General features: G+C 39.7%; 1 non-coding gene across 1 annotated transcript; it reads right to left on the bottom strand.

Moving 5' to 3' along the window:
• Positions 1–355: 355 nt before the first annotated feature.
• Positions 356–427, bottom strand: TRNAM-CAU (transfer RNA methionine (anticodon CAU)). The gene has a single exon. It is a non-coding gene; the product is annotated as a tRNA-Met (tRNA).
• Positions 428–9,325: the final 8,898 nt, after the last annotated feature.

Below are 9,325 nucleotides of genomic sequence, written 5' to 3'. Positions count from 1 at the left end.
GTCACTTTGTCCATCGCTCCTCATGACATGCCCGTACCATCTAGTCTTGCCTCTTGTGTCGTCTTCGAAATCTCCACCACCGTCACTGTTCCTATGATCCTTGCATTGCTGATTCTGTCCTCCCTTGTCACGCCACTCATCCATCGCAACATCCTCATTTCCGCTACTTCCATCCTCCTCTCGTTTACTTTTTCACAGGTAGTGCCTCCGCCCCGTATGTCATTGCTGGTCTTACCATAGTTTTTTACACCTTCTCCTTTAAAATGGGAGAAATGGAGTTCCCCCGAGCTAAGCCCTGTATTGGACTGTATAGCCCCGCTAGGGTTACAGGAGCGAGCTACCACTCCCAGCACGGCAGCCCGGGCGAGGCTTGAACTCGCAATCCCCCGATTATGAGTCCGGCGCGCTACCACTGTGCTACCGCGCCCCCCCCCCTTCTCCTTTAATTTCACTGGCATTCTCCTGTCGCATTATAGTCCTGATACGTTTCTCCACTTCTCCATCCTGCTTGGATTCTTCCGATTATATCCTTATCTTCACTACCCAGGTATTTAAATGCATCCACCCTCTTCAGCTCCACACCATCCAGCCTAATACTTTTACGTCTATCGTGCACCTGCTCTGAACACATCATATATTCCGTCTTTGTTCTACTTATTTTCATTCCTCTACTCTCCAGTGCTAATCTCCACTCATCCAGTCTGCTCTCTATCCCTTCTTTTGACTCACTCACCAAAACCACATCATCGGTATACATCATGTCCCACGGTGTCCCCATTCTTACATCCTCTGTCAACAAGTCGAATACGATGTTGAAAAGGAAGGGGCTCAGTGCTGAGCCCTGATGCATCCCCACCTCCACTCCAAAACTGTCCGTCATACCTGCTCCATTCCTGACTCGCGTCTTAACATTCCTGTACATTTCCCTTACCATTCTTACATATTTTCCCGGTACTTTTTTCTCTCTCAAACATCTCCGCAACTCCTGTCGCGGTATTCTATCATATGCCTTCTCTAGATCTATAAATACCATATGTAGTTCTTTCTGTTTTTCTCTATACTTTTCCGCCATTTGTCTCAGTATGAATATTGGGTTCGTTGTTCCTCTTCCTGGCATAAAGCCAAACTGACCTCTGGACACCTCCACCTCCAGCCTGTCTCTCATCCAGTATCCTTTCCCAAACCTTCATTGTGTGTGATAGCAGTTTAATTCCAGGATAATTCCCACACTCTTGTACATCTCCTTTCTCCTTGAAGATGGGTACCAACACACTCTCCCTCCACTCATCTGGTATCTCTTCCTGCTCCACTATCTTGCACATTAAATTCCACAACAAATCCACTCCCGCTTCTCCCAGGGCCCTCCACGCCTCCACCGGGATCTCATCTGGTCCAGTTGCCTTGTTGTTTTTCATTCTTTTAAGTGCTCTCACCACTTCTGCTCTCTCGTAAGACTTAGGTATAGTATTCCATCATCCTGATGATCCCGTGGGTTCTTCTTATTTAGTAGACACCTCTCCTAAGCTAAATAAAATCGAGAGGAGGTAACATGAACTAGTTAAAGAAATATGCCCTTATTGTTACTGATACATAGTCTTTGTGGTGCCTCTTCCTTCCCCATGTTGTTACTTAGAAATCTTTAGTACTCTTTGGTACTGATTTATAGCTTTTATCTGCTGACATAATCTGGAGGAATGTTAATATAGCAAGGAGATATGAAAGTGCAACTTGCAAAATAACTCACCTAAAAAAAGTTCTTACTAAGTCTTCTAATGCAACGAGAATACTTGTATGCCCAGTTACATTATGATTTGTTATCTCCGGTGATCAAGCCCTCTGAGCACAGTGTGCTTTGGGCAACATACAGTATAGCAAACCCTTGACATAATAGTTGGGTCGCTATATCTGAAAGTTCAGTATATCTGATTGTCATTATTAACGGAGGGATTACCGACCCAAGGTCGTTATATCCGTGGAGTCGTTCAGTCCTATGTGCTCAACCACAATTTACTCTATGAAATTTTACATGGAGAATGGTTTACAGTATATCAGCGGTTCTCAAACTTTTTAGTGTGTGAGCCTATTTGAAATATTTCAAGACTTCACAACCCTTAGGGTAAAAAAATCAATTATACACTGTGGAATATAAACTTTTTTCTACACACACACACACACACACACACACACAGTAACTGGTATATAGCCTATTGTAGTTTTTATGAATATGCTAATAGTGTAATAGGGATAATTACAATTTCAGTTAAGTAAATGAAATACACTGAAAGCATTAGGCCTATTCTATGTCCCTGCGACCCATTAAAATTCCTCTCACGACCCACCTTTGGGTCGTGACCCATAGCTTGAGAATCACTGGTTGATGCAGTCATACAGTATATGTACAGTAAACACCATCCTGTATGAAGTTGTACTCATAAATACAATGCCTATAATGTAATGTAGTGCTGTTACAATTCACTTACTTGAACTTCCGCTGCATACACTGAACAAAGGATGCTATATCCGGTGGAAGTTCGCTTTGGTAATGGTGGGTCGTTATATCCGAAGTTCGCTATAAAAGGGTTCGTTATATTGGGGGTGTAATTCCTTTCTTCATACCTTTTATGTGTATCAGGATTTCTTATTCTATCCATCCTGGGTTGAGATGATCTATCTATCTATACACTTAGGCTGCTTTCCCCCCAAAAAAAGAGGGGTAGCTGAGACAGGATGACACACTCCCAGTTTACTCACACACACACACACACACACACACACACACACACACACACACTGATAATAATGATAATAATGTAAAACCAAGAAGCTATTGTCAAGCTATTTTCAGATTTAATTACCATATGATACTGTGGCAACAGAGGTATTTGCAGTAGTTACTTTCTTTTGAATATGGACTGCAGTTGTCCACTTGTTGCTTCATTGCTTCACATAAACATGAATGGCTGTCACTATTCTGGTTTTCACGTTTTGTAATGAGAAGGAAAGTCTGACATGCAATGCTTAGTTATGCGTAAGAACACTCTTAAGTTACACTATTATATAGGTTATATTTATATAAAAACACACTAAAACAACTGAAATAGAACTTTGGTTATTTTAGTTAAGATCAAAGTATTTACATATGTAATTATAAAATGAACTTTGCTTTTGGTGGTGCCACAGATGTCCCTGGTGTGTGAGCGGTCTTACTTGGTGCCGCTGTACCTGAGTCTCTACATGTTAGGCGGTAGTATGGGTGGTGTTTTGGGAGGTGTCATCTCGGACAAGTAAGTAAATACATTTTGTGCTTTGGTCTATTCACTCATGATGATATAAATATATATATATATATATATATATATATATATATATATATATATATATATATATGATAATAATGATGGCCTTCCTTGTACTTCTCCACATGTGATCTTTAGGGTGGGTCGTCGCCCCGTGCTGTTGTTGGGACCGGGACTGTTTATTACCCTGGCCTGCTTCTTCGCCGTACTCCCCAACATCCACACCATCCTCCTCGCTAGATTTATTGGCGGTTTTCTTCATATGGCATCTTCATCGACCTGCGTCACTTTTAGTTAGTTGGCCCTCTGAGGAGAATTCATTTTTTTATTTTCTTGACACCCTGATGCTGTTGTAAATTCAATCACCTGGTTTCAACAACAGTAAAATACTAGTTCTCCGCCGACCATGAGTGGATTAAGGGTGACAGTAGCCTATTAACAATCTCAGGTCCCTATACTCTTAGCTAAATGAAAGTGTATAGCATTATCAGGAATACAATAATCAAGTTGTCTGACCATTTGAGGGTTATTGTGCCTCTTGATGTATGGACAAAGGTGCAATTCCAGACAAAAGCTCTTGATACAGTCAAGGTGGATGGTGCAGGTGCCTTTACCATCTTACTGCACGATGGGTGGTTGTTTGGTCATCCCTCCAACGACTCGAGCTGTGTAGTAGTCCAGTTACGATTCTTTTGCAAGTCAGTATATATGGGGAAATTATGCTGCTATCTGTAATGAATTTGTGAATTACTCACCCTTTTGTGTTGTGCATTTTTTAGGAAAATATCGTATGTGAATGACTGTTACGCTACTGAGGCCTCATATGACAAGGTGTGTCTTAGTGGTAGAGGATTCGTTATGATAACATATTCAGACTTACTCACTCCGGTGATATATTTCCTCACAGTGGTAGATAACATACTAATGTGTGAGGTGGATGTTACAAAACATAACATCGGATTCATACGATATAATAACGGTATTCAATACGTTACAGAGTTTTAAGTCAACTTTGTGACATATCTTCCACAAATAAAAAGTGAGACAGTGTGGGGTCTTTGATATGATGGTATTGCTTTGTACATGTCAATTTTCCTTGGTAAGTGACTATTCGGTTAAGCTGTATGTATTAAGCTATTATAATTATCACAGTATAGGCTCATACACATCTAAGTAGCTGAAATGCGGTAAAAAATATGTGTTTAATTTGACTAATAATAAAAATTTAGGATTCAAAAAATAAATAAATAAATAAAGTGCTAAAGTTAGCAGCAGTGTTTCACCTCGAGCATGACAACTTGTGTTAACAGACTTCTGTTTCGTGTAAATATTGGTTTACAATGTAAATACATTTATTTGTGCTTTAAATCAACATTTATGCAAAACGGAACTCTGTCAATGCATGCTGTTGGAAGGTGAAGTATCCGCTAACTTTAGTATGAATTTACTTGAAACTTGATTTTTTTATTAATAGTCGCATTATGTGCTGTTTTTTTTTTTTTTTCCCTCTGATTTCAGATAATTGGGTGTGCATGAACTAATATATTGATAAAAATTATATTTTCCATTTGAAAGGGCCGTTTCAGTAAGTGACCACCGATTAGGCATTTCCTCACATTGCTTCGCAACAGTAGGAGTTCAGAGTTGCCAGTTAGGATGGCATACTCTCGATGTTCTGTTCGTCACCACAGCTGCTAATTTCATCTATTGAAACAGTGATGAATCTTTTTTCTGGTGTGATTCTACTTGTGTTTTTGTATGGTGGAGCAAAGCACCAATTATGGTTATGTGCTGACCTGGCCATGATGAAGCAAATCTTGGCTGATCATCTAGGGTTGCCATACGTCCGGATTTTCCTGGACATGTCCTGCATTTAGGTGTCAAAATCTTTGTCCGGGAGGAATGTTAAAACTTCTCCAAAAGTCCGAAATTTCAGTTTCCATCACTTTTTCCTGAAAAAATTAATATACCATTACATTCTGATGACGAGAGAGAGAGGCCTTCATTGTTTTCGTCAGCTGTTAAGTGTTGCCAACTTGGTTGGCTTAGTGCTAGTAGCTAACTAAAATGTCCTGGCTTTTCCTGTTGTTCAGCCATGAGCTTTTTCTTTATTCCTTCCATAGTGCTGTTATAACCATAAAATACATGGTGATTGCACACAATTATTGGCTTAGTTTTCATTTTTACACTGTAGCATTTGTTATTCCTATGATCTTATCCTGCATTTAAGGCACTTCAGCATTTTTCAGTCATAATCTAGCCAATTCTGTACTTTGCCTGCTTTTCATTATATTGTAAAAAGATTAAAAATTGTGATATAGTACAGCAGTACTGGTGTGACTGTGTATATATATATATATATATATATATATATATATATATATATATATATATATATATATAAAGGTTTCATACGTAAAAGGCCCAAAGTGTGTTGGGGGTGATGGGGGGAGCATGGGTTTCAGCGGAGGTGTCCGGTATTTTGACAGTTCAGATCTGGCAAACCTAAATCAGCAGAACCAGTCACACAACTTAGCCAGGGATCACAGTCGTGTTTTGTCTTCTGGCTTGGTGGCCTATGACGTCACACCCACTCGAGGCTCGTGTGCCATCAACCATTTTTTGTGCAACTTTGAAGGCCTGTATCTCCATTTTTGTTTACTTTGGCTTGTCAAATTAACTATATCATAGGATAATTCAGCACATTTATCACCCAAGTAAATTGTTACCAAAAAAAAAAAAAAAATGACCAACCAGTCCATTCATGGTTGTTTGAAATGGCAATTTGTCCTCCTAATTATTTACCCCAACCTAGCTTTCTTTTTTTTTTTTTTTTCCTTAATGGTGAAAACCTTAAGTGAATAAATTCAGGGCAATTTTAGGCATTAACCTATCCAAACGCCACAGCACAGGCACACATTGAACTACGAAATATCTCGCTTATTTTTCATTTGGGGAAGAAACGCCATAGAAGAAATCTGACTTAGAAGTGCACATTTTGTTTGCCGTTAATATTTCTTAGGAATCCGGTGTTACGGTTTTGTAAACATTATCCAAACGAGCTGACTCAACATTCAAAGTAATGCAATGGATCGTCAGTTAACATTTGAGGATGTCTCTTACAGACTTTGAGATGTTTGTAAATAGTAAGGGGAGCAATAAGATGGATTAGCTCTCATATTCCGTATGATAAAGCATGATCATAGCTGAAGTGATAATCAGATGCTTATAATCCAAATATGAATAAATAGTTTAAACCAGTAATCATCTGTTGGAGGCGAATATGATGACTGTGATGATGAAGATAATAATGAATTTAATTTTTGTACCTCTAATATGTAGTCATGGAGATCACCACCATCCGTGTGAGACCTGTGGCTGGGATGCTGGTGATGACGCCATGGGGCCTGGGTCTGATAATACTGGGGGGCCTGGGCTACGCTATCAAGAATTGGCGCTACCTACAGCTAGCTATCTCACTGCCATTCATAGTCCTCTTACCTGCCTTTTGGTAAGCATGGGCTATATTCAACCCGTCAGTGCCATGACGTGCTTTTAAAGTTTATTCTTCCTGTCCCCTGAATATTTCGTTCACTACAGGATACACTACTTAAGCCCTTCATTACATCATGTTGCTCTCATCTGTTGTTAAATCATCTTTTGGTATCAAGAATAAACCAATATGAGAAGGAACTTTCACTAAGAAGTGAACGTCGAGCGGATTTCGTAAAGTTGACACCGTCAGGTGAGTGTTGTGTGAGGCTGTCAAGTGTTTATAGAGTGCGGTGCTCTAAATCCGTGTTGTGAGAGAGCAAGGGTGATATGAGGTGTGTGTGTGTGTGTGTGTGTGTGTGTGTGTGTGTGTGTGTGTGTGTGTTCATTTATCCTGGAAGGTATGCTGAGTAGGCTATTGTAATGGGTCTACATAGAAAAACGTGTTGTGTAACTTTTTTTTTTTTTTTTTTTTTTTTTTTACATTAGTACTAGCTGTAGTTTATGAGTCATGTGCACTTTCAGCTGGAATGTTGCTCACCCCTGTGGAATGGATGTGGGGAGGTTGCACTAAAACAACTAGACGAAATTCGGAACAAAGTTATGTTAGAATTATTAAATACCCTGCTGTTACAAATAAACTGCCTCCCCTACAGGTAAGAAGGAATGTTGTCTCCCTTGCATTATTTTCGATACTTTTATAGCAAATGCCCAGACGAAGTTGCATCCGTTGTGCCACTTCTTCATGCCTTGCCCTGTGCTATAAGGGCATCTGGTAGCGTTCATGACTGGAATATCACATGGTCATATTGCAAAACTTCCGCCTATCATAAATCTTTTATTTTCCGAACTGCATCTCTGGAACTCGCTCCCGCAGAGTTGTTTCCCCCCAAACTTCAACCTACAGCTATGTAAGTCCATCTGTTACAGATTCTTAATGAATGGACACCATTAATCTGGTGTATGGATTTTTTTTTAATTATTTTTCTTCCTCTGCTTTGTTATTAAAAAAAATGTTCTATGTTCCCAGATTTTGACTTTCATCATGCTTATGAATCGTTGCTGATGTTTGTGTGGTCCTAGATGTTACTTGGTCTTAAGTGTTCCTGGTGTAGGTGGCTGATGTCATTTAGCACTGCGCTTGTAGAACGGCTTGTTTTCATAATAACGTTATTTGTATCTTCTGGAGTGGAAGGTGTAAATATGTGGTTCGGGGGATGGAGCAGCCTATGCATAAAAGATTGGATTTCTGATATTGTAAGTGTTCGTTTGAAATGAATTACTTTTGTGTGTGGTTAGACGAGTATTTTTACTTGTTCCCTGAGAAGCGGTGTTGTGTTTTGGAAATGATGTCTGTGTGGGTCTTGCAGGTACTTGTCTGCGATTTAGTGATGTTATGTGCATTATATAGAAAAGAGAGGTCTGTGAAGATGTTGAGTGTAACATAGTCTTTCCAGTTATCTGTTTTCTATATGTTAATATTGCCAGTTCGTTGCTTGATTGCTCTAGCCTTGTGACGGTGTCTTGTGCGTGTGGGTTAGGGGAGCTGGTTGAGCGAGGCGCATTGTTTATGAGGTGGGCAATCCCTGGTGCAAAATTAGAGTCGTAGTCTTTTTTGCATCGTGGAATATGGCGTTTTTCTACATTTAGTATGATGTTAAATTTTATGGTATACCTTTCGATGCTGGTGACGAGTCGGTTGCTTAGTGCGCTGAAGTCTTGTTATGTTTCCTGGGTGCTCTTTTTGCAGTTTGCCTTTTTATACTTCTGTATATGATGTGTGACCTCTCTGACTTCGATAGTATTTTTGATGTGACGCAGGGAGGTGATCTGAAGGGAGTTGTGGTTCTGTCTGCTAGATGTTTGTGTGTAAAAGTGTGGTCATATCGAATGTGATGCCTGAGGAGGATGGGCAGCGAAGTGCTTGGTGTTGGATGTAGATGCATTTTTTTAATAACAGAACAAAGAAAAACAAATGAATTAAAAAATAATCAATACACCAGATTACTGGTGTCCTCCAATCATAAAATATCTGTAACAGTTGGACCTGAACAGCTGTAGGTTGAAGTTTGGAGGGAAACAGCTCTGGGGAAGCGAATTCCAGAGAGATGCAGTACGGGGAATGAAAGAATTCTGATAGGAAGAAGTTCTGCAATATGACTGTGTGACATTTCAGTCATGAGCACTACCAGATGCCCGTGTAGCACGAGGGAAGGCGTAGAGAGGTGGCACAATGGACGCAACTTCGTCTGAGCGTTTGCCACAAAAATATCTGTAAAATAATGCAAGGGGGGGAAACATTCCTTCTTAATTGTAGGCGAGGTAGTTTATTTACAATAGCAGGGTTATCAATAATTCCAGCAGCTTTGTTCTGAATTTTGTCCAGTTGTTTTAATGCAGCCTCTCCACATCCACTCCACAAAGGTGAGCAATATTCAAACTGAGAGCGCACATGACTCTTATAAATTATTGCTAACTATAACTGTGAGGTATCACTGAGAATGTACAGTCAGTATAATTGTGTTGAAATTTACGTT

The sequence above is a fragment of the Coenobita brevimanus genome, chromosome 28, assembly GCF_032717465.1.
Source record: "Coenobita brevimanus isolate Jiangsu-jjx chromosome 28, ASM3271746v2, whole genome shotgun sequence".
NCBI classification, from domain to species: domain Eukaryota; kingdom Metazoa; phylum Arthropoda; class Malacostraca; order Decapoda; family Coenobitidae; genus Coenobita; species Coenobita brevimanus.
The sequence above is the reverse complement of the archived record's forward strand: the minus strand, read 5'-3'. Positions and strand labels throughout refer to the sequence as shown.